General features: G+C 39.4%; 1 long non-coding RNA gene across 2 annotated transcripts in view; it reads left to right on the top strand.

Moving 5' to 3' along the window:
• Window positions 1-21,427, top strand: part of LOC144930539 (uncharacterized) — an 803,962-nt gene that overhangs the window by 57,952 nt on the left and 724,583 nt on the right. The window contains exons 1-2 of one of the 2 annotated variants that reach the window (XR_013635746.1): window positions 5,077-5,249; window positions 5,437-5,545. This is a non-coding gene — a long non-coding RNA (uncharacterized LOC144930539). Of the gene's footprint in view, window positions 1-5,076; window positions 5,250-5,436; window positions 5,546-21,427 lie in introns of those variants that run through there. The other variant, XR_013635747.1, reaches the window with a different exon arrangement.

Genomic DNA, 21,427 nt, shown 5'->3' with positions numbered 1-21,427 from the left:
GTGTTTTGGAGGGTGTTGATCATTGTAGCAGTGTAAATATATCTGTAGGTTTTGCATCTCTTGAATAATGTATTTTTTTCTGGCAGTGTCTGGTGCCACTTCGAGTTGGTATTTACTGGTCCATGGGGAGCTTGCTTCCGATGATGAGCTTGGAGATTGACACAACTACAACACCACTGCATAATCAGTCTTTCACATTCATTCTCATCCTGAAGTAGTTTGAGGTTAGCTATAGCCCTGAAACAAGAGGGTTAGTATCCCTTCCAAAAAACTTTTAAGTTAAAATTAAGCACATGCATAAGTCTTGGCAGAACTGACACCATATTCAATGGAATTATACTAAAATCCTGTCATCTGTTATTCCTTGTTTTCTTATTGAGATAGGTAAGGGACAACATTTACTTAAATTCACATGTAGGTGTCTAAATACAGATTTTGTTGGCTAAATTTAGGCACTCAACTTTAAATGCTTTGATCTATGCTCCATAATTTAAAATCAAGATTTCTAGTTGATGTTATTAACAAGAGATGCAATTCTTTTTTGCAGCACCAGAGTATAATGTGCAAAAGGTCAAGAGTAATTTAAAAAAATAGTGGCACATGGGCAAAAAAACCTCAAAAAACATTCTTCCTGCGGAAGACCTGAAGCCATTTTGCTACTTGATCAAAAGGGAAAAGGAAACAAAGAACATCTTCTTCAACCTTTTTATTTGGACTATCATTTTTTTTCTTTTATAATTTTCCTTAACAAAATAATTACCAGTTAAGTGTTACAGTACTATTAGTACATGAGAATAATACCTGGCCCCATATCAATGAAGGAGATCTAATTGTGTGTCATTCTTTTACATAACATATGCTGCTAAAATCACAAATGTACTTTTTTATGTAAATGTGCCATTTTTTTTATTGGTACAAATCTGTAGTAGGTCCTGATTCTACAATCCTCTTTCAGTCACTGACTTTAGTGGGAGTAATGTAGAATCACTAAAAGTTAGAGATGGTGAAGACCTATTAGATCACAAAGCCCATCTCTTTGCAAATGCAGGATTGTTTGGGAGATATTTGTCACAAAAAGTACTGGGCCCAGGAATGAAGTTATTTGTAAACGAAAGATAAGTGCACAGAGATCTACCTGTAAAGGTAAAATAAGCCGCTATTTTGCATCCTGCATGTTATTTTGCAGCTCCTCCAGTTCTTTCTCATATGCATCAACTTCATACCCACTATTTATAAAATGTCCAACCTCAGCCATCCTTTTCAAAGGTGCATACATCAAAAGAAAATGAGTCAGAGTAAGTCCAAAAAGAAGTGCTTTTGGCAAATGAGATTACCAATTTACTACTCTAATTTATAAAGATATGGGTGCACAAATCACCCTTACTACAAAAGGAGCACCGTGTGAGGTACCTTAGGTGTGTATAGGTGAAATGGGTTCCTTGAGGGTGAATTTATTTTATTTTAGAGACTGGTGACATGATATGGCAAGCACTATAATTTGGAGCTTTCTTTTTTTTTGTATTTTTTTGTATTTTTTAAATAAATCTTTTCTGATTTTGAAATTCTTCCTCATAACTTTCTCACTTGCTTCAGCTTTTCAGACAGTGTTTCCCATACATTCCCTCCCCTCTCACCTTTTTGACACTTTCTAATTGTGAATTCATCCAAGCTTTTACTAGTGTAGTAAATCACAGTGTAATATTCTTGGGGCAGAATAGTTGCTGCATTTCCCCCCAGCTGAGGCTGCATTTCAGTGATGGTGGAAGTAATACCTGCTAAAATGCCCCGAACTTTGAACTTGTGAAGGATGCTATATAGCAATATATTATCAACGGTACAATGCATGCTCTCACAAAGAGACTTTCAATGAAACCAAGAAAAAACATATTAAGTTGGGAAATAAGCCATATTAAACCACTTGATGTTAAAGAAATAGTATTTATTTCCCATGAATGCATGTCTGTTATGGTATAACAATCCATCATTAAATATTCTACAGTATTTACCCTTGTATATTGCATTAAACACATCATCTGCAATTTTATTAGTTTCATGTTTACTTATCATTGACTACATTACTTGCAAGTGACCCACTAAAAGTAAAAAAAAAACATGCATATGATGAAAGAAAAGGAGTACTTGTGGTACTTTAGAGACTAACAAATTTATTAGAGCATAAGCTTTCCTGAGCTACAGCTCACTTCATTGGATGCATAGGTAGCTCAGAAAAGCTTATGCTCTAATAGATTTGTTAGTCTCTAAGGTGCCATAAGTACTCCTTTTCTTTTAGGGATACAGACTAACAGGGCTGCTCCTCTGAAACATGCATGATGATGATATTTTTCTACTCCTTTATTAGTTCTGGGCAACCTGTCCAAATAAAGATATATTTCTTTAGTATATATAATTTTAGTTGCCCCTGCTTCATTGCAGGAAAAACAATGAGATTTTCTCTGTGTTGTTTTCCCCCTCAAACACGAAGTCTGCATAGTTCAGATAGGAGTCAAATTAAGGCGTAAAGAAACTGCATCTGCTACATAATTAAACATGTTTGATCAGAACTACGTGCAAAAAGTGCCTTTGTCTATCCCATAAGATTACAGGGGCAGACGTTTAGCTGGTGTCAGTTATCATAGCTCCATTATCTGCAGCTGCACTATGACCGTTTTCACCAGCTGAGGATCTGCCCTGTATTGTTCACAAGGCTGGCACTCCTACCCCGTGTGGGGGTGTTTATGTTAAGTGAATGCACATTGACTGTCCTGGGAATTTGGGAATGAAGGATTGTGCCCTAAATTGCTGCCTTATTGTGAAATTGAGAAGTCCAGATCCCATCTGCCTGAGTACCGCTGAGAGATTGCTGCTGACAAACTGTCCACATGTTAAATAAAGAAGTCCAGTCTACTTTAGATGCTATGTTAGCCCACAATGGTTCACTATTTTCCTGTGTTCACCACTACAGCTAGGATAAGTCCCACTGTTTTGAAAACTGAGCAGCATTTAATTGTATGCATGCTTGTCGTAGGTGACATGGGTGAACGGTGCAACTGGCGAACCCCTACCTGCGGAGTGAGAATCAGATTCCTTTGGCAGAAGCTCCTCTAGCTGGGTTACGTATTTCTATGGTATTCGACATGTGCTGTGCCATTTGTTTGGGGGTGAACTTAGTCCATGTCTCTTTGCCGAAGGAGTTGGTTTTAGGTGTTTGTAGCAGGTGATCAGAAGCAAGAACTGAACAGATAAGTGGTGGGAAATGAGTGATGAAATGAAATCAGCTTTAATCAAACATCCCGTATCGCACTTGCTTTTAAAAATTCAATAGGAGGTAGCTGACTCACTCAGTAAAATTGCATTTTAAATACAGATTACTTTTATTTTACGTTCGTCTTTTTCTTTGTTACTGTCTTTAGTAAACTATTTAGGAAGGTCAGTTGTCTTTTTTAGTGCAGGATATTTCCCTGACATGAGGAACGAACCAGCATTTCCAAATCCTTTTGGGAAACGTGTAATTGAAGTGTTGCTGAAAGGACCTGGCCGTTCTCTTTTGAAAATGCTTCAGAATTAAAGAAGAAAACAATTTCCCTGCCCGCTGGATTTATTCTTACAAGTGGAATTGGAAGCCGTCTGGCAATCACCCCCGAATATTGCTTTAGTGAAGGGAGGATTTTCAGACTCCACTCAGTGCTGGGAGATACTTTGAGGGCAAAGTAAAAGCCCCCCCTGGGAGCAGCGCTCTGCTGCTGCCGCTGCTCAGATGCCACAGCATTAGGCGACGAAGAAAAGAGATGAGTTTGGAGCTGATGTACACGCCGGAGCAGCAGTAAAAAGAGATAAGATATCGACACGCTCAGCTGCCTCTTGTTAAAAGCTTCCTGCGGGTTGGCAGAATGAAATCTTTATTTAAAATACACAAACTATCGTCAGGGGAGGCACGGCAAACACTAAAAGGGCCAAATGCTTTGCTTAACCCATCAGGGTAAACAAAAGAGGAGGAGAAGCGAGCAGATTGGCTTGGGGGGGGGGGGCCCTGCCTAGAACACAGCCCCGGCACCGACCCAGTGATGCGCTGTATCCACTAGCTCTGAACAGAGAGACTTTCTTTGATGATGATGATAGCTGCTTGGGAGGGAAAGGGGCTTTATTAATAGCCAGGGCACAAGCTGTGCTTACACTTCGGCGTGAGCGATAGGCAAAGGTGCCTAACCGCCCTGTCCACAGCGGCGATCTCCTAAGTGGTGGTATTATCCTCTGCTCATTGCTAGCCGCTGGCTTGTGAAGGTGCATTATTTTGATGCATTATTAATTGTTTTCCCGTGGAGAGCAAAGCTGGGAGAGGCTTATTATTATTAATAGCAGGCAGATCGGCTGCTCCTTTTGCACGAGTGCAACGGGAAGAAAGGAAGGAAAGAGGGAGGGTCGGGAAAGCAGCCGGTGGCAGCAGCTCGCCCTTCGCCCGCACGCTGTGGGGTGGGCACCGGGCGCAGCCCACGCGACAAGCATTACAAAAAAAAAAAAAAAACCCACTCAAATCGCCTGGTAGAAAGTTAAGCGGGTCAAGCAGCTTGTTCCCCTCCCACCCCCCGCTTTGCCTCCGTGACCCCGAGCGGGCAGCGCTCCTCTCCCTCGGCCCCCCGCACCCAGGGCGGAGGCTGCCCCGGACCAGGCCCGGCAGCGCAGGGAGCGGGCGGTGCAGCCCGTGAGCAGGGCGGCCGGGCCGGGCCGGGCCGGGCTCACCTCGCTGGCGGGGCGAGGCGCCAGCTGCCTCCTCCCAGCGGGGGGGGGTTGCTCTCCGCAAGGCACCACCCCAGCTGCGGGCAGAGCGAGAGGGCAAGTAAAGTTGCAGCGGCGGCGTCAGCGGCCCCACCCCGCGCCCTCTTCCCCGGTGGGCTTTGGCCGGAGCCGGGGAGAGCGCCGTGCACGGCCGCGGCCAGCCATCAAGTGGCTCGTTAAGGAAATGCAGGTGAGCGCGTGTGGGGCTGGGGCTGCTCTTGGTGGGGATGCGCCTGTGAGAGAGAGAGAGAGAGAGAGAGCGCGCGAGTGAGTGTGTGTGCGCGCGCGCGCGCTGGGGGGAGATGCGGCCGCTGCCTCGCACACAGCCGGCAGCAAGAGCGGGCGCGTGTGTGTGTCACTTTGACAGCAGCGCTGACTCCTCTCGTGCTCTCGCTGCATCTTCCCGCTGTGGCCACCAAGGAGCGTCTCACTTTCACCCCTGCCCGTCTCTCTGCCAGCCTCAGCGGAGAGAGTTGCAGGTATTTCTCTTCCCCCCACCCCCCCACCCCACCCCCAAAAACAATTTTTTCCAGGCGCGCTTGATCCTGGGTTTTATGTATGCGCTATAGCGCCGTGGTGCGAGCCTTTCTTCTGAAAACAGGACTAACCCGTCAGCCCACCCAAACAAACCCGCTTGATGTGGCATGTGCTTCTCTTTCCTTGCAGCGCGCCCTGGGCCCGTGTGGAATAGAGACACTGTTCTTCATCTGACTGGCAGGAGAGGAAAGCGAAGACCCCTCGAGGTTTTCCAAAGAGGTCCGGGCTGGCTGCTTTAGTGAGTAAATTCTTGTGTGTATAGGGTTTGTGAGGGATGGAGGGGTGTGTGTGTCTTCTTTTCATTTTAAAATGTGTCCTTTTCTGTTCTGCTAACCAGCTCTGGTCAGGTCTACGAGGAAACTTTGACTCCTGTAACTTAAACTGTTCCCAATGGGAAGAGTGGTTTGCTGAGCTTATAACAAACAAACAAAAATCTAAGAAAGAAAAGAAAATTGAAGGTGAGCATTTGAATTAGAGGAGTTATGGGTTCGAATAGTGTTGTATATTACACCGCATTTAGGGACCTGTATGTCTATATAAAATATAAACCAAGAGATGCTTCTAGTAGGGATGGAGAGGGTTTTGAAGGGAAAGGTGACACTAGGTGTCAGATCATTCTACCATAAAATAACATGTGGTGTAGTTACTAAGGATGCTTTTGGCTGCCATTAATTGGCTTTTTAAAAAACATTATTTTTAGTCCAAATCTCCAACGTTATTAGATTTTTAGTACAATTTTTTTTTCTGATGGAGATGGCAACCCTAGGAAACACTTTTAATTTCCCAGCTTTGATTTTTCCAGGACATGACTTAAAGTATTGGAGTATTAAAGTATCCATTTCTTGGATTTGTGAAAAAGGTAGGGGTGGGGGGAAGAAATAGGGTAAACCCAATTTGGAAGGGGAGAATACTATTGTGCTTTGGTGGCTGAGTTGTGCTACTGACAGAAGAATGTACAAAGCTCTCTCAGAGATATGGCAGGAAGTGGCAGGTTTAAGGCGTCTTTAACATTGAAGTCTTTGCATAAAGAAACTTTTGCAAGAATTATTCCCCTTGGGACAGGCATACCCATACTCAGCATTTGCTGCATTTCTGGTCGGTCTCTCTCTCTCTCTGTGTATGTGTATATATAAAAGCTTACTACTAATTTTTATTTTATTTTACTGGTATTACTAATATCAGTAGTTGAGGGTTAACTGCTTCCTAGGTGGGGGGGGGGGGAAATGAATGTGGGCAATGAAAACCTAATAGCTAGTGTTTTATAATATCTAAATAAAACCTCTGTGTCATATCAGTAGAAATACAGTTGACTCAGTTTGTATTGAATGTATTAGAAGGAATCAATAACATTTCAGCATTTTTTCTTTATTATTGCCAAATGGACTTTGATTTGAATTCTTCTTGTATTGTTATGCAGAGTAGGCACAGTATGGATCCCAATTTGGATACAATTTACCTGTTTCTTGACAAATTAAATTCCACACTTCACAGTATAAATTAAAAATACAGTACAATTAGTGTAGTGTAAATAGAACCATCAAAAGTTAATCTGCTGCGGATATTGCTTTCAGTTTTCTGATTCTCAGAATGCATTTATGTCTCATGTAATTTTCAAAGTTACAAGAAACTAATCAACTTATAGTTGAACATTCATTTTTGATAAACAACCCAGGATGATTTTATATTCTATCTTAATGTGAAAGTTTCTCCTAAATATCTGTGGCAGCTAATGGTTACTTTCAAACGTGAAAGTTGTTGTTGCAAAATCAAATGTTTTTATCTGTACCATTATCAAACTAGAATATATTGTAACAACTAGGCCAATTAGATAAGATTGATTTAAGATATTAACATAAAAGCAGTCTGTAAGACCTAACATGTACAGTAGTAGAATAAAATTCACAATTGCACATAAATCCAAAGGAAAGAATAATTACAAAGCATAGGCTACAAATTCACAGCATAGTTAGCGATTGGTGACTTAATACTGCATCACAATATTCTTTGTGTTTGATGGCAGCTTTTATGGCAGCAAAATGTTGTTTTATGAACTTGTGAACTTGAAATAACAAAAATGGTAATATGTATCTGATGGCATAGTAAGGCATTCTGTGTAATTGCGTCATGAACACAAATTTAACATTCAATATTACTTTCCTAATAATGGGTCACATTTTGACACTGTTCATTGCTGGGATATTCTCTGTGTGGAAAACATTAGAAGAATGTATCTAGCTAATTTGCATGTGGATAGAAGTTTTTGAGACTATGTGGATAGAAGTTTATTAGGTTAGACTCATTGGTGTGGTAAGTGATCCCCAGATATGCAACATGTGATACTGAATGCATAATATATGGTCTGTCTTTTCCCCAAAAGTATTTTAATATATTTCCCAAGTATTTAATTACATATGCAATTGGGATTGGGTTTAATGACAGCATAATTATGACTTTAATAATTTGGAACATACTTTTTGCTCAATTTTTGACATATAAATACATAGAAATCTAGAATTTCTGATGGGAATACCTAACTATCTAAATGAAAAAGTGGCTTGACACACATTTCACGCTTGCTGTAATTTTGACTTAATACAATGGAAAATGACCTGAGTCAAAGGCCCTGCAATTGAAGCTTATATATATATCATGTCTGATTGTGTGTGCGTACGAATGTATCTTGATAATGTCAAATCAGGGCAGGCTAGTTCAAAGGAAACAAAGGAGATTTGAAAAATCTCTGTTGCCTTCAATGCTACAGAAATAGTTACATCTTAAAGTTGATAGCATAAAGTTGCTGCTGTCAGCGGTAATGCGTTTTACTATGCAACTGTTCTTGTTATTCAGATCAGATAATGGCCCGGTGAAATATATAAGCAGTCTGCTGGGAATGAATGATTAATTCCTCTAACGTGTGCTTACTGTAGGAATTCTTACTAATAAAGAACTGTGTACCTGTATTTGCTTACAGTTACAGTTGGTGAAGGCAAATATTCTCTGTTTCATTGCTATTATCATGTAGTGTACAAGTCTGCTGTATAAGTGTGAATATCATTTAACACAGTAATTTGACTTCATTCATAAAACTGCTTAAGGACAATTATGACATGCACTATTGTTGCATTTGGATTTATTGAATAAACTGACAGTAAACAGACTGTTGCTTGAGTGCAAAAACGTAATAAGAGATCACAGTTATACTTGAAAGTAGCTGGCATAAATAAACATAAAATTAAACAATACCCAGCTGTTTCTTCTGTTTGTTTTATATGTCTTGTTTATTTTATTTAATTATTTTGCCAGTCCTAACTTATGAATATACTTGTTTTCTATACAAGTTCAAAGTACTATAATAAGTTGGAAAAACTAAGACTGCATTGGCTGAAACAGAGAGCAGACCAGGTTAGGATTTTAGGTATAACTACTGAAGATGATTTCTAGTACTATGTTTATGGTGAAAACAGGTTAGCAGATGAAGTTGTGCTTAGTGCAAGCTTAGTTGGTTTAGTCCCATTTTGTTGAAAACAACAAAATAACTTGTGCAAATAAACTCAGCAAAAAATATAAAATTCATAATCACATTCATGTAGCTGGTGCATAAATCGGGGCTTGATTCTAATTCCCTTTGTCTTGTTGAGCAGGGCCTTACTTGTCAAATAGTTCCACTGATTTCAGTGCAACTACGTATGGAGTAAGAAACAGCTTGATGAGAGTAAGGCTAGCAAAAATCTGGCTTTCAAAGAGCAACTAATAATTCATAGAAAAACATTACATGGAAAAATATTTTCTGTATTCTTCTTTTTACAATCAGTGTTTTTTGGACATTCAGATGAAAACAAGATCTTTGTTTATTAAAAGTTTATTTGTACTTTTTTTTACTTTTCACCCAGAGGTCTGACAATACAGTTGTCTTGCTGCCAAAAACTGCTCTGAAGTCAACAGAATTTTGCCAGAGTAATAACAGCAGGGTTAGGATAATAGAGTCCAAGATTATTGACATCTGTGGCATTAAATAAGTAATAAATCTTGTCCATAATCTTTAGGACATCATAATTAATTGCTATAGAAAATGCTGTAGTGTCACATACATTGCTTTTAAAATCAAGTAGCAAATAAGCACCAGGAATTCTTAAACAAAAGATTCAATGTTCATGTTAATGCCCTTAATTACAAAGACCAGGAGAAGAGAAACAGACACACAAAAATTGTACATAAACAGGCATATAAAGAGAGGCTTGCAAAGTTTTTGGTGGTGTCACCTGCTTGCTAAGCATCAGTAGATCTGCTGTGCTTGACCTCAGTGGCTTCACTACAACATTTTAATGTAAAAAAAACTAAGAGGAAGGTTAGTGACAACTGAGAATATTAGTGGGATTGTTACTTTTACTGTCAACAAGCCAAATCTGAATGATATATCTATTTTCATATGCTATCAGTAGCTGCAGAAAGAGGTTTTATATATATAGAATATCATAGACGTAGAACATATCCTATTCAGTCAATTATAGGATTATAGGAATTTGTTATATGTAAAGTACAGATTTTACGCTATATATTTCTGTACTGCCAAATTGTTTTCTTGCTTCTAAAGGCTGGGTCCTACTGTCCATACTTTGAAGTCAAGTGGAATTTAAATCTGTGAGAGTTTTAAATGATTAAGGACAGCAGTTTCTGGCCCATAAAATCAACTTTTCAATGTTTCTGTCAAAACTAAATGTTAAATTTATCAAAATGTATTATTTACAGACACTTGACTAATTTATTATTCAACATATAATACAGCCTGAGTGCAGATGTGTCCTGATAACCAAAATGGACTATTTAAAGTAGTTTAAAAGCTTGTTACTCTGTATGTACTCTGTAGTGGGTTGAACTTTAAAATTAAGGTTTTAAAAATATATTTGGCAAAAGATTTCTTAATGTGCATGTCTGCAGTATGAGCAAGACTCAGAGTAGTTTGCTGATTTTTCATAAGGAAGATGTGTGGAATTTGTTCCATCTGTGTGCAGCATGAGCTTATATATATATTGAAAAGAAAAATATAGATTGCAGATCCAATTGCTTGATGTCTGTTTGGGCTGGGGCTGGGGAAAATCCTCTGCATGATAGTAAGTCCAGACCCTACACTCTATCCTGAATGTGAAAAAGAATTGAGACACTGGCTTTGAAAGGGCTTTGAAAGCAGAGCAGGATGCATGCTTCTCCTGCATAGGTGCCTTCTGCATTAGTCCTAGATCTGGGTGATAAGAGCAGAGAAAATGTATATGGGGTCTGTCAAGAAATCGCACTTTATCAGTGTTATTGCTGTCTTTTTATTTGGAGATGGATTGCTTGCCCATAATTTAAGTTACATTTTTTCCCAGTGTTGGAATGTTAAATTTTTAATTGTGCCATCTAACCCGAAATAAAAATGGAGATGTGATTTTCTTTTTGTGTGTGTGTGATAAATGTCAGTTCAACAAGACTAGTTGTTGAGCTGGACTGCCTAGTCTGTAGCCACAGGGGACTCCAGGTCAAAGGGGTAATTGTGCCCACCAATGGTTCTAATGACTATTAAAGCTATATGAGTAAGGCACATATAAACAATTTTAGAGCCCCTTGTGAAGCCTTCAGATTGGTGAACCTTTTTATAGGTGACAAAACAATTGGTATATGCTCCAACCAAGGTTCCTTGATGACAGCTGATTGGAAGTACTGTGTAGACCAACCAGTTCTTTGAGAGCTGTAATACCTTTAGATCATTGCAGCATCAGTAACTGCAGAAGAACAATTACATCTGGTCCAGTCTGGAAGTAAAGTGACTGCTGGTTTCTCAAACAGTTGTTTAACAGCCACTGTGGGAATGTGACAGGCCGAGTTACTTTGTCTGGACCTTCATGTATTCCATCTCCTCCACTCTTAACGTGCCCCTTTCCCTGCTGTGCACGATGTAGCTGTTAAAGCCTGAGCAGTGGGATGAGCAAGGCCTGCACTATGCACAGTACAATGTGTGAAATACCTGTCCCATAGTGTAACCTGTTTGCTCACCGCTACAGGAGTGGCCTGCTTCTGGAGTTGCAGTAGCAGACTTACACAGCTCAGCTGGATCAGGTACTTTGTACTAATTGGAGGTATAAGACCCATGCAAAAATCCCTTCTTGCACTTGCATGGTGATGCTCTGTGCATTTGGGGAGCATGGTGGGGGATAGCTACCTTATGTGGTACCCTCCTATTGGAAAACCAAAGGAAAATTCCTATAGGAAGGACTGCTGACACTGTCCTACAAGATTCTTCTCTGCACTTAAAGGAAGGGGATAAGGTGCAGGGACAGGCAAGGAGTCATTGGTAATACAGCTTCTCCAGGAAAGGGTGCAGGTGTCACAAGAAGAGCACAGGTAGGTTAAGCACGTGTTGGGATGACCTGCCTCTCTATATTGCAACCCTGAGATTGCTGCACTTCTAGCCAACTCCATAGACCTATAAAGCCAGGCCCTCTCTGAGCAGGGACCCTGAAAGTGATGATGAATCTCAAGTAACCTGCCCCCCTTTTGCAGCTATTAGGCAAGGATAGTAGAGGCCACTGATTTTCTTTGCATAGAATAAGGATGAGTATTCTAGTCTCCATGCAGTAAAAATAGCAAACCAGGACCACAGAATTTCTTATTAGGTGGCTGACTACTTTGTGGACAAAGTAATGTCAAGGGAAGCCATTACAAATGCTACTAGGGAGCTTGGCATTTGAGTCCTGTGAAAATTGTCTGAGGAAAGGGCTAGTAGAAGAGAAATGGTTGAAATAAAATAAATAAAACACACTATCAAACTATTATTTTTGTTTTGTGAAAAAGACTGTTGAAGTGACACACACATTCTGATTGAAAGAGAAAAATGTCCTCCTTTAAAAAAAAAAAAACCCAACTGTATCAATAACTATTTTTAATACTTTTTTGTATTTGCACGCATGTAACTGTGCATTTGTGGATGAATAATACAAGTGATTTTCAAGTACTGTACTACAAATAAAATATTTAATTTGATTTGTGTTCATAATGTTCATGCAGTCTAGTTCTCCTATAAATATTTCTAATTAAATGTCTCATTCAGTGACAATGGACAGGAATAGAATATGTATGTAGTATAGGGATGTGCTTCTAGCCTGTGATGATAGATTCATATTTGGATAATGTAGCCACCACTTCAGTTTTAAACAGAATGGTTTTCCCAATCTCTCTCCTTTTTGTCCAGTAGTACCCACACTTAATAAATAAAGGTTCTATCCCCCAAAGTGTAAATAGTGCTTCTACTCTGTGTGGGGGTACTCAAGACCCAGAAAGCAGCAGAATTGTCTTGGTCCCTATGTGTGGTGGGGCAAGTTGTAGAATGGCCAGACAGAAGATTCTTCATCGCTTTCTTGCCATGGGTCAGTGCTCTGTGGTGGCTCTCTCTGTGGCACCTTGGATGGAAGGCTTGGGGATGTAGCAAAAGTCTAAGCAATGAGTCTGCAGATCCAATATGCTGGGACAGTACAACAGGTTGCAACCACTACTATAATCTAGGAGCTGCAGAGTGTCAGTACTGTTGTACCATTACATTGCTTCAGTTTGGGAACAGAACTATGTCTTTTCAGAATGCAAAACCCATTCACTCAAGTTTTGAATGGGGAATAAGAATTAGGCTCATAGTTTGTAACATATATTGTCCTGGATAATTAAGAAGTAATTTGAATGTGGGGGTGGTTGTTGTTGTTGATATTGTTGTCTTTTTAATTTGTTGTCGCAAAGTGAAAGAGATTTCCTAGATGTTTTGTTGTTTTGAGTACACATTGTGGAGGAACTCCTGGAAAGCATGCAACTGAACACATGAGCTGTGTTCCTTACTTGGTCTCATTCAAATCAGATGATCAGAAAGCATATTTTTCTGTGAACTGTGCAATAAAAATATTCCAGAATAAAATTGACTTGATTATCAGAGACACTGAGTACCTGTAACTCCCACTAAAGTCAATGTTGCTTGGCCTCCCTGAAAAACAGGCAATGTGTTTTCACTAATTTCAAAACTCCTTTTACACTAGGCACACATAAGCGATCTGCTGATGGTACTCTTTAGGGATGTTGCCGTAAGGTGAGCTCTTTCTTGGGGAGGTGGCTACACAACAGCAAACTACACATGTTAAGACTTAGACCCACCACCATGATGCATTTTCCCCAGGGACTGCTGGTTTTCAGACCCTACTATGGGTCAGTGGCTGCTCTGCCTCAGGAACAGAATAATGAGAACAGGCAGCCAGTACGTATTGCTGCACCTGCTGAGAGGCAGCTTCCTTTCTCAGCATGTAGACAAGATTTCTTCTTTTCTTTCCCCTTCTTCAGTCTAAACACAAAGGGCTGGAGAAGTGTTCAGCCCTGTGCTCTCAGAGCATCTGGGGAGTAGATAATCCTTGACAGCTCTGCAGATCACCACCCCTCTCTGACCCTCCGTGTCCCCTTCCTTGCCTCCAGGCCTGAGGTGGAGAACCCTGAAGCTGTGCTCCTTCCATGCCTGGGGTGTGGGGGGAGCATTCATGCAGGTTTGAGGGATGCGGGTAGATATATTACTGCAGTTCTCACCCCCACACCAGGGACGAGAGGTGAAGAAGAACTTCTAGAGCTGGAGAGCAACAGCAAATCTGCTGGGGGCAGGAGGTGCAGTGTGTGTGTGTGTGGTGGGAAGATGTGGTGGTAAGGGGTGCAGGCTTAATTAAAATAGGCATTTGTGGGTTTTGGAAGCACCTATATTATCAGGCAGCACTTTCTTTAAATTAATGTAAATTAAAAATCTGAGTTTTAGTAGCAAGGTGTTGCCAGGTTTAAAAACTAAAAGAAAACAAATGAATAAGCCTGTGTATATATGTGTAACCTGTTCAGTGCTATTTTTATTTTATTAATCATCACTATGTTCAGCAAAAGAAAGGATTCATGATGGTGACAGTCAGATTATGATGATCCTCATCTAGTTAAATAAGATTATGAAGTATGAAATAAGTGTGCAAAAAAATAGATGCTGTCTATTCCCCTGCATCTTTAAAAAGGAAATGGTAGAAGAGATGTCAAAGAGCAGAGAGAAAAGGTCAGAAAAAATGGGAAAGCCACTGGGAATGGCAAGGAGTCTTCTGAGAGGAAAGACATTCATGTTCATGACATAGTGATTTACACCTGCCAACATATGGCTACAGAATACTCTTTAATCACTGCATATCCATACCCCCACATTTATTGATTTGCCTTTTCACCTACATATGCGCAGCACACATTCTTTCATCATGTTATACAAATCATACCTGTAGCTCAAGCAAAAACACCTGTTCTACACTTTGGTCAACATTTGTACAATTATTTTGATTAGCTGCCATTGTAAAGACATCTTTGTAATCATAACACAATGTATGAATATTGAAGTAAGGGACTAGCCTTGTCTTCATATTCTGAAACAAATTTACTTGGTGGTTTTGTCTTTTACTTTAAACCACATACACAAAATGAAAGGGCAAATGGAGTCCAAATAACCATTTACTAACTGTATATGCAACATGCAAGGTCTAGCGACATACACTGCTGCTCTATCAAGATTTTGTGGGTTTTGAAACAGAGAAAAGTGAAGGTGACTAGAGGGCTTACAAACGATTTAAAGCTATGCTACCCTAATCCTACATGTTACACTGGTGGTGCTTCATTTTCTGTTTTTTGGGGTAAATCAGCCCTGGTGGTTGGCACCTGAGTCTGAATACTCAGATTAGCCTACCCTGAATATGAACATTCCCACAATGAAGCCCTGTCCATGTTACTATGTCCTCACTGTTTCTTAACTTTCCTGTATGTGTCCGGGAAAACATCCCATGGTTTTGTGTGCTGAGTTGCTGCAGGATTCTTTCCCAGTCAGTTCTGTCAATTGCGGGAGAATTTATCTGTCTTTCGTGGGAAATTGTGGGAAGGGCATTGGAAGACTATCAGCACATGAGTGATCTTGCCTATGTCCTTGCTGCAAAGTGGGCAGTTTCCAGCCCAAGCTAAAGCGCAGCTCCAGTTTTAGACTGTGCCCCCAACTATACAGACAAGCATGGGTTCCAAGCACAAATAAGCATGTACCTGAGGGTTTTGTATGTGGATGATTGAGGGGAGATTAGGCAAAAAACACATGAAGTAGCATGGGCTAAGATTAGAGCATGGAAATGTCCTTAAAAAGGAAGGATGAAGGATCTAAGGAATATTGTGTTCATGATGCTGGGAAACAATAAAAATATAAGAAAGCAGGATGAGGTGTGTATTTTTGTTGTTCTGCTGCTATTGATATCTTGACCATTGTACAACAGTTAAAGATTACTGGCAGCAATATTTTGTTCTGAGGTCAGGGCTATCGATTTTAGAGTATAAACAGAGCTGGATGTAATAAATCTTAGGAATAATGCTATTTGGACAAAAGGAAAAGTGCAATAATTAAGTACAAAACAAGCTATATAAAGATATATTTCAGATATCTAAAAGAGCATTTACTGAAGGCATCTGTATATGCTCATAATTTTTTTTCACATTCTGCCTAGGATAAAGCATGGTGGGAACAGTGTGTTGCTTTTCCACCTGTATGGGATGATTCCTATAGATAGAGGTATCTCTCTCTCTCTCTCCACATTTTTGGATAGGCAGGAGAAGAATTCCTATTTAGTGAGCCAAAGCCATTCATCAAACAGAAGATTAAATGATGTTCAAAATTTTGTGAGACAAATCACAAGGATCAGAGCAATTTAATAAAGCAGAAAAGGTATCCAAGGAAACCTTAATATATATTTCATCTAATCTTATTATCCGACATGACCTCAGGCAATGTTTTGTCCCCCACAGGATAGGTCTAGCCACAGCACTTGAAAACATTTACATTCTTTATGGTGCTTCACTGTGTATCTGCATTTTATTTGTTTGGAATTTAATAAACAATACAAACAAAAAAGCAGAGAACAGCTAGCTGAAGTTTACTTAATTTATTATAACTTGAAATCGCTGAACCTAATAAATTACCATGGCAAAAAGTTAGACAGCAAGTTATATGTGGGTCAGAAGAAAATTGTAATTCAAATGGAGGACAGGTCTACTTAAGGCATATTTATCATTCACTGTTTATTATGATAATGCCTAGGGGAAAATTGAGAATGGGTCCCTATTGTGCTAGGCACTGTACAAAGTCCCTCTCTTGAAGTGTGTACAGTCTAAAAGGACAAGAAAGACAAAGAGTGGAGAAAGGAATATAACATACAAGCAGGGTGAATAGAAAAATGGTTTACAAATGTTACTGGAACCATAATTTTTTTGTTCTATTTAAATCCCGTCATTGGGGTTATATAAGGAGGGGATTAAGTTAGGAGGGTTGTATCAGCAGGGGAGGCAGAGGTTCACAATGTGTATTCTGTGCGGCTGAGTTACCTGCTTGTTTCCAGCTGCTAAATCACATTAACAGACATCCAAAAATACACTTTCTTCAGATCACTTTTCCACGCAAGCAGCTGTTGTAATTGCAACAGGGGTGCTATGTGATCATGAATAGGAACAGAAGTGTTAAATTGTGATCTACACCATGAAAGGACCGAGAACCCTTCGCCTAAGTGCCATTAAACAAGAAATGTTGTATTATTGTCTGTGGTTTTAGTTCTGTTGTTCTGGCAGCAACTCTTTTTATTCCTCCTTTTCTTCTGTGATATATTTCCTTCATTAGCACACATGTGGGAACATCTGGTAATAGCAGTGTGTCCTCACATCTGTTGAATTCACACATTGAATTGTTACAGTAGTGTTGTTGAGGCATTGTGTGTGCTTCATTCTGCTCCTTCCATAGAGCTACATGCTAGCTTGAGGGTGAGGGGGTTACCTATGATGTAAAGGCATATGTTTTAAAGTGACAGTCCTGTGACATTGTATTAGGAAATCAATTATGATCACAGTAAGGTTTGCCTGATTAATATGGTGAACTGCCATGTTGATTAATATGGTGAACTGCCATGCTGATTAATGTCCAGTGCCATATGTTGTTCGGCAGATAGTTTTATGCCATCCATGATTGTGGGCAAAATTGTCCATTCACTTATTTTAGTGAATGAAAATAAAAATTTCTCTTGAGGCAGGAGGGTGTGTACCATTCTCCTTCTCCGGTCCTATCCCCAAAGTCAACGTCTGGAAGGAGCACTCCACATGCAGGCATCATCTCTTCAGTACAGAAGGGGAGATTCTTCTGATTCTGTGGTATTATATTTCCACTATGTTCAAGACTCCATGGATGGCACTGTATATCCTCAGGAATTTGTGAGATATTGTATTGCGGGGGAGACATGGCTGGCTGAAAAGAGATGTTTATCTTTGCTCCCTTCTACCGCCCCCTGAGTTTTCTAAGAAAAGATTGAGATGATAATTATCTGGCCCTGAGCTTTTGTTATCTTGTATGCAGCCCACATTTGCAGTGGGGCACCTGTCTCAGGTGGTGTCCCTATTGTCTAAAGACAAGGGGACACCGGCCAGAGCTGGTGGCATTGGGTCTCAGTACAGATGGTCCTGGCCTCTAGTAGATCCCAGGGGATCCATGGGGTTTGGAGGTGAGCCCAGTGGAACATTGTGAGGGGAATAAGGAACAATGTGTCCTCTTTTTCCATCAGATTTTTGGATGTTGACATTTTGGCTCCATCTCTATAGCTGGTTGAAAAGTAGAATGAGTTTTTCATGAAATTTTTTGAGAAAAATTCATCCTTTTACTTATTTGTCTTAATGACGTTGTTGAAAATTTTCAGACACGTCCATGTGAGGGGATGCTCACATACATTTCCTTCTCTTGAGCCGCCTCCCAGAGGTTGTACCAGGGGAAGGGTGACTGAGTCCAAGAATTGTGTATATATGCTCTTTGCACTGCATGAGGGTTATTTCTCTATGACCTTATTTAAAGTGAGCATTAATCTGTCTTTCTCTGCAATCTCCACCCAGATACCTTTTTCATGTGTTCCATTTCTCTGTCACAGTTCTGATCAAACATCTCAATAGGAAAAAAACAGAATTCCTGCATAACTTGCTTTTTATTGTGTTGAACCCAGTAGGAATGAGAATCTGTGAATACTGGAAACAGAGAGTTGAAACAGTTTTTTATAAGTATCTCCTGCTTCGTGTTCAAAATCCCTTCTCTTCAAGTGTGAAAGATATGTGTGCAGACATTAGTGAATTAAGTGTTAATTGGATTATATTTCCCTCAGTCCCATAATGCATCTCTCTCCTTTCCCAAGGTCTTGTGCTTGCCTGCTGAGGAACTGTGATGTATTTTCAGTTATAAATGAGAAATCTGAAATGGTAGAAAGTGCCAGACTGGGCACTTATATGATGCAAACATGTCCACTAGGGACTAGCGTGGAACTGCTAAACTGTTAAACTGCTTGTAAGAAGAATCAGATTTTGTCTTTTGTCACTAAAGTTTTATAGAAGGATTAGTGGAAAGGAAAGGGGTACAGAAATGATTCCCACAATGAGCAATCACTCTTTTGTCCTTTAGTTTTAATACGGAGTTCCAGTAGTTTTCTGTTCTGTGTTTTAAACTCTTTATTTGTACGTTTACAATGAGTAAAGGCAGCATAAGTTTAGATACAAGTACCATCTGTGGTATATGGTCTGAACTTGCAGCACAGGCACAGAAAGTGGACGTCATTTTGGGGGAATTATTTGGAAACAAGATCCGCTTGTCAGTAGAATCTGAGTATTTGTGTTAGAAAATCCAAAGGATTTCTGATAGGCATGTTCCAAATTGAAACCACCTCAACAATACAAAAGATAGTAGAACTTTACAACAGGCTTTCACCTAATCTTTGATTATTTTCTACAGAATTATTGGCTAAAATATTATTTACATATGTTAATCAAAAAAGATAGACACATACGTTCATCAGAAAGATGGACATAGCAAACGAGTGTTTTTCTGCTGGATGGCAAGCAGTTAGACATCAAATGACTGAGATATTAAAAAAAAAAAGTAACTAAAGCAACATTGACATGAGCAAACATATTATGAGATGTAATAATGCTAACTAATCTAATTCCAGAATAGTCACTGTGGAATACCTAACACACAGAGAACATGAACATGACTTTACAAGATGAGGTGAACCAGTTATAAATAGATAATAGGCTATTAGGTCTATATATCTAATTGTGAATCACATAGCATTGAGGGAAACCAGTCTATTTATGTTAGCCAAAAGAGGCATTGGGCATATTTCAAAACAGCATAGGTAGTGAGGATTCCCATGAGTGTTCTTCACATACTGTAAGATCACCAGGTGGAGACCATACCTACTTATCACATGAGAGTTGGCTCAGTTTTGTGCACACAACTTTTTCCTATGTAGCTAGATTGCATCCTGATGCATCTGCAGTGACATCTGTGCCAGAAAGAGTATTCATCCTGGAGCGTGTTGCCATCACTGCTGCCATTTTTAATCTGGGATTTTGCCAGGGGTAGGTGAAGTGGGGAGGAAGAATCTTGAGATTTCATTGGAGACTCCATAAAAGCATTGCTGGTGGAATCAGTGCTTCTCCCTACCAGGAGATCCCCACCTCCTATGAGGCTAGCCCTGCTCATATTGGGCCAAATCTGATTCGTATTGAGATCAACAGGAGTTTTTTATTTGACTTAATTGATACTTGGATTTGACCCTGTGGGGACTGTGGCAGCCAGACAAGCACAGTTAGAGTGGGTAGGTGTCCTCTTTAACCTTACTCTTGGTAAGCTTTCTTCTACCAGTAGTCTGAAGCCCAGATGCTGCCAGTAGAAACCAGGAAATGAATTGTGTTCTATTACTGCAAATGATTTATTCAAGGAGAGATGACTTTCCCCTTGATACTAGAACTGTCCTTTCAGACTAGCCCTTAGAAACCACAGATAATAATACAGATATATTAAAATAATTTGGGTAGTATTCGTCTTACAGACCACACACATTGACAAATCAAGAGTCCACCCCACCTCCGCAATATCTTGAGATTTATTTTTTTTTAATTAACAAATTTGGAGTTCTTTTTCTTTGCTATCTGGCTTTTTGGCCTTTGGGGTACATTCAGATCATATTTGCCAGCTTTTCTTCACAGCCATGGGGACTGGAAACTTACATATTTTTAATGAAAGTTGAGATTATTACATAATCACTTACCTCCAGAAACTTCAGTTTGAAGAACACCAAAAATTACAAGACTCATTACTACCACGAATAGAAGAGCTGAGATCCTGATTCAAAACATGGTTAATTCCAGAGCTGGAATGTGACCATAACAGCAAATTCTTAAGAAATCACATAGCAATTGAGTTGTTATTCCCTTATCATTACTACATTTTTCAGCTAGTATTGAGGCTATAAAATTAATTCTTTTTACTCCTTTTTGGCTAAAACAATTGAAGAGCCTATGCTGTTTCTGTACTTCACTGCACAATATCATGTTATGAGATTAACTGGTAAAAGTTAGAACCTAAAAGTTTACAGTATGTATACACAATTTACAGAAACTCATAAAATGGTATACCCATTTGTGGAACATATATATCTGACACTGAAGCTACCTAGAGTTTATATGTGGATATACAGGTTTTGATAAGCTGAAACACACAAAAAGAAATGTGAATTATAAACAGAGGAACAGTGAACATTTTTATATTTACAATTTTGAATTATACCTTGAATATTTCTAATGATGATCAGTATTTTTATTTCTTGGACTTGTGTGAAAAGCTAATGGAAGTTTTGTTTACCACTGCATTTTACATTAATTACTTAATATTGATATGCAGAATTAAAATTATTTTATTGTAAAAATATTTGTTTTAACTACTATAAAATATCATATTATATACCAAACCCAAGTCCTGCAAAGACTTATGCACATGCTTATCTTTAAAGTTTAAAATTAAACATATGCTTAAGCCATCCTATAACTGATAGAGGTTATGAAGAAACTTCCCCATGAGCAGGCTATTCCCTAATTGTCCACTTTACATCTTGCTCCTGAGCATCTGTACTGACCATTGTCAGAGACAGAATACTGGAATAGATAAAGCTATTGCTCTAAGACAGTAAAGAGGTTTCCATATTCTTAAATAAGGCAT

Source organism: Lepidochelys kempii, chromosome 5 (assembly GCF_965140285.1).
Source record: "Lepidochelys kempii isolate rLepKem1 chromosome 5, rLepKem1.hap1, whole genome shotgun sequence".
NCBI classification, from domain to species: Eukaryota; Metazoa; Chordata; order Testudines; family Cheloniidae; genus Lepidochelys; species Lepidochelys kempii.
The sequence above is the reverse complement of the archived record's forward strand: the minus strand, read 5'-3'. Positions and strand labels throughout refer to the sequence as shown.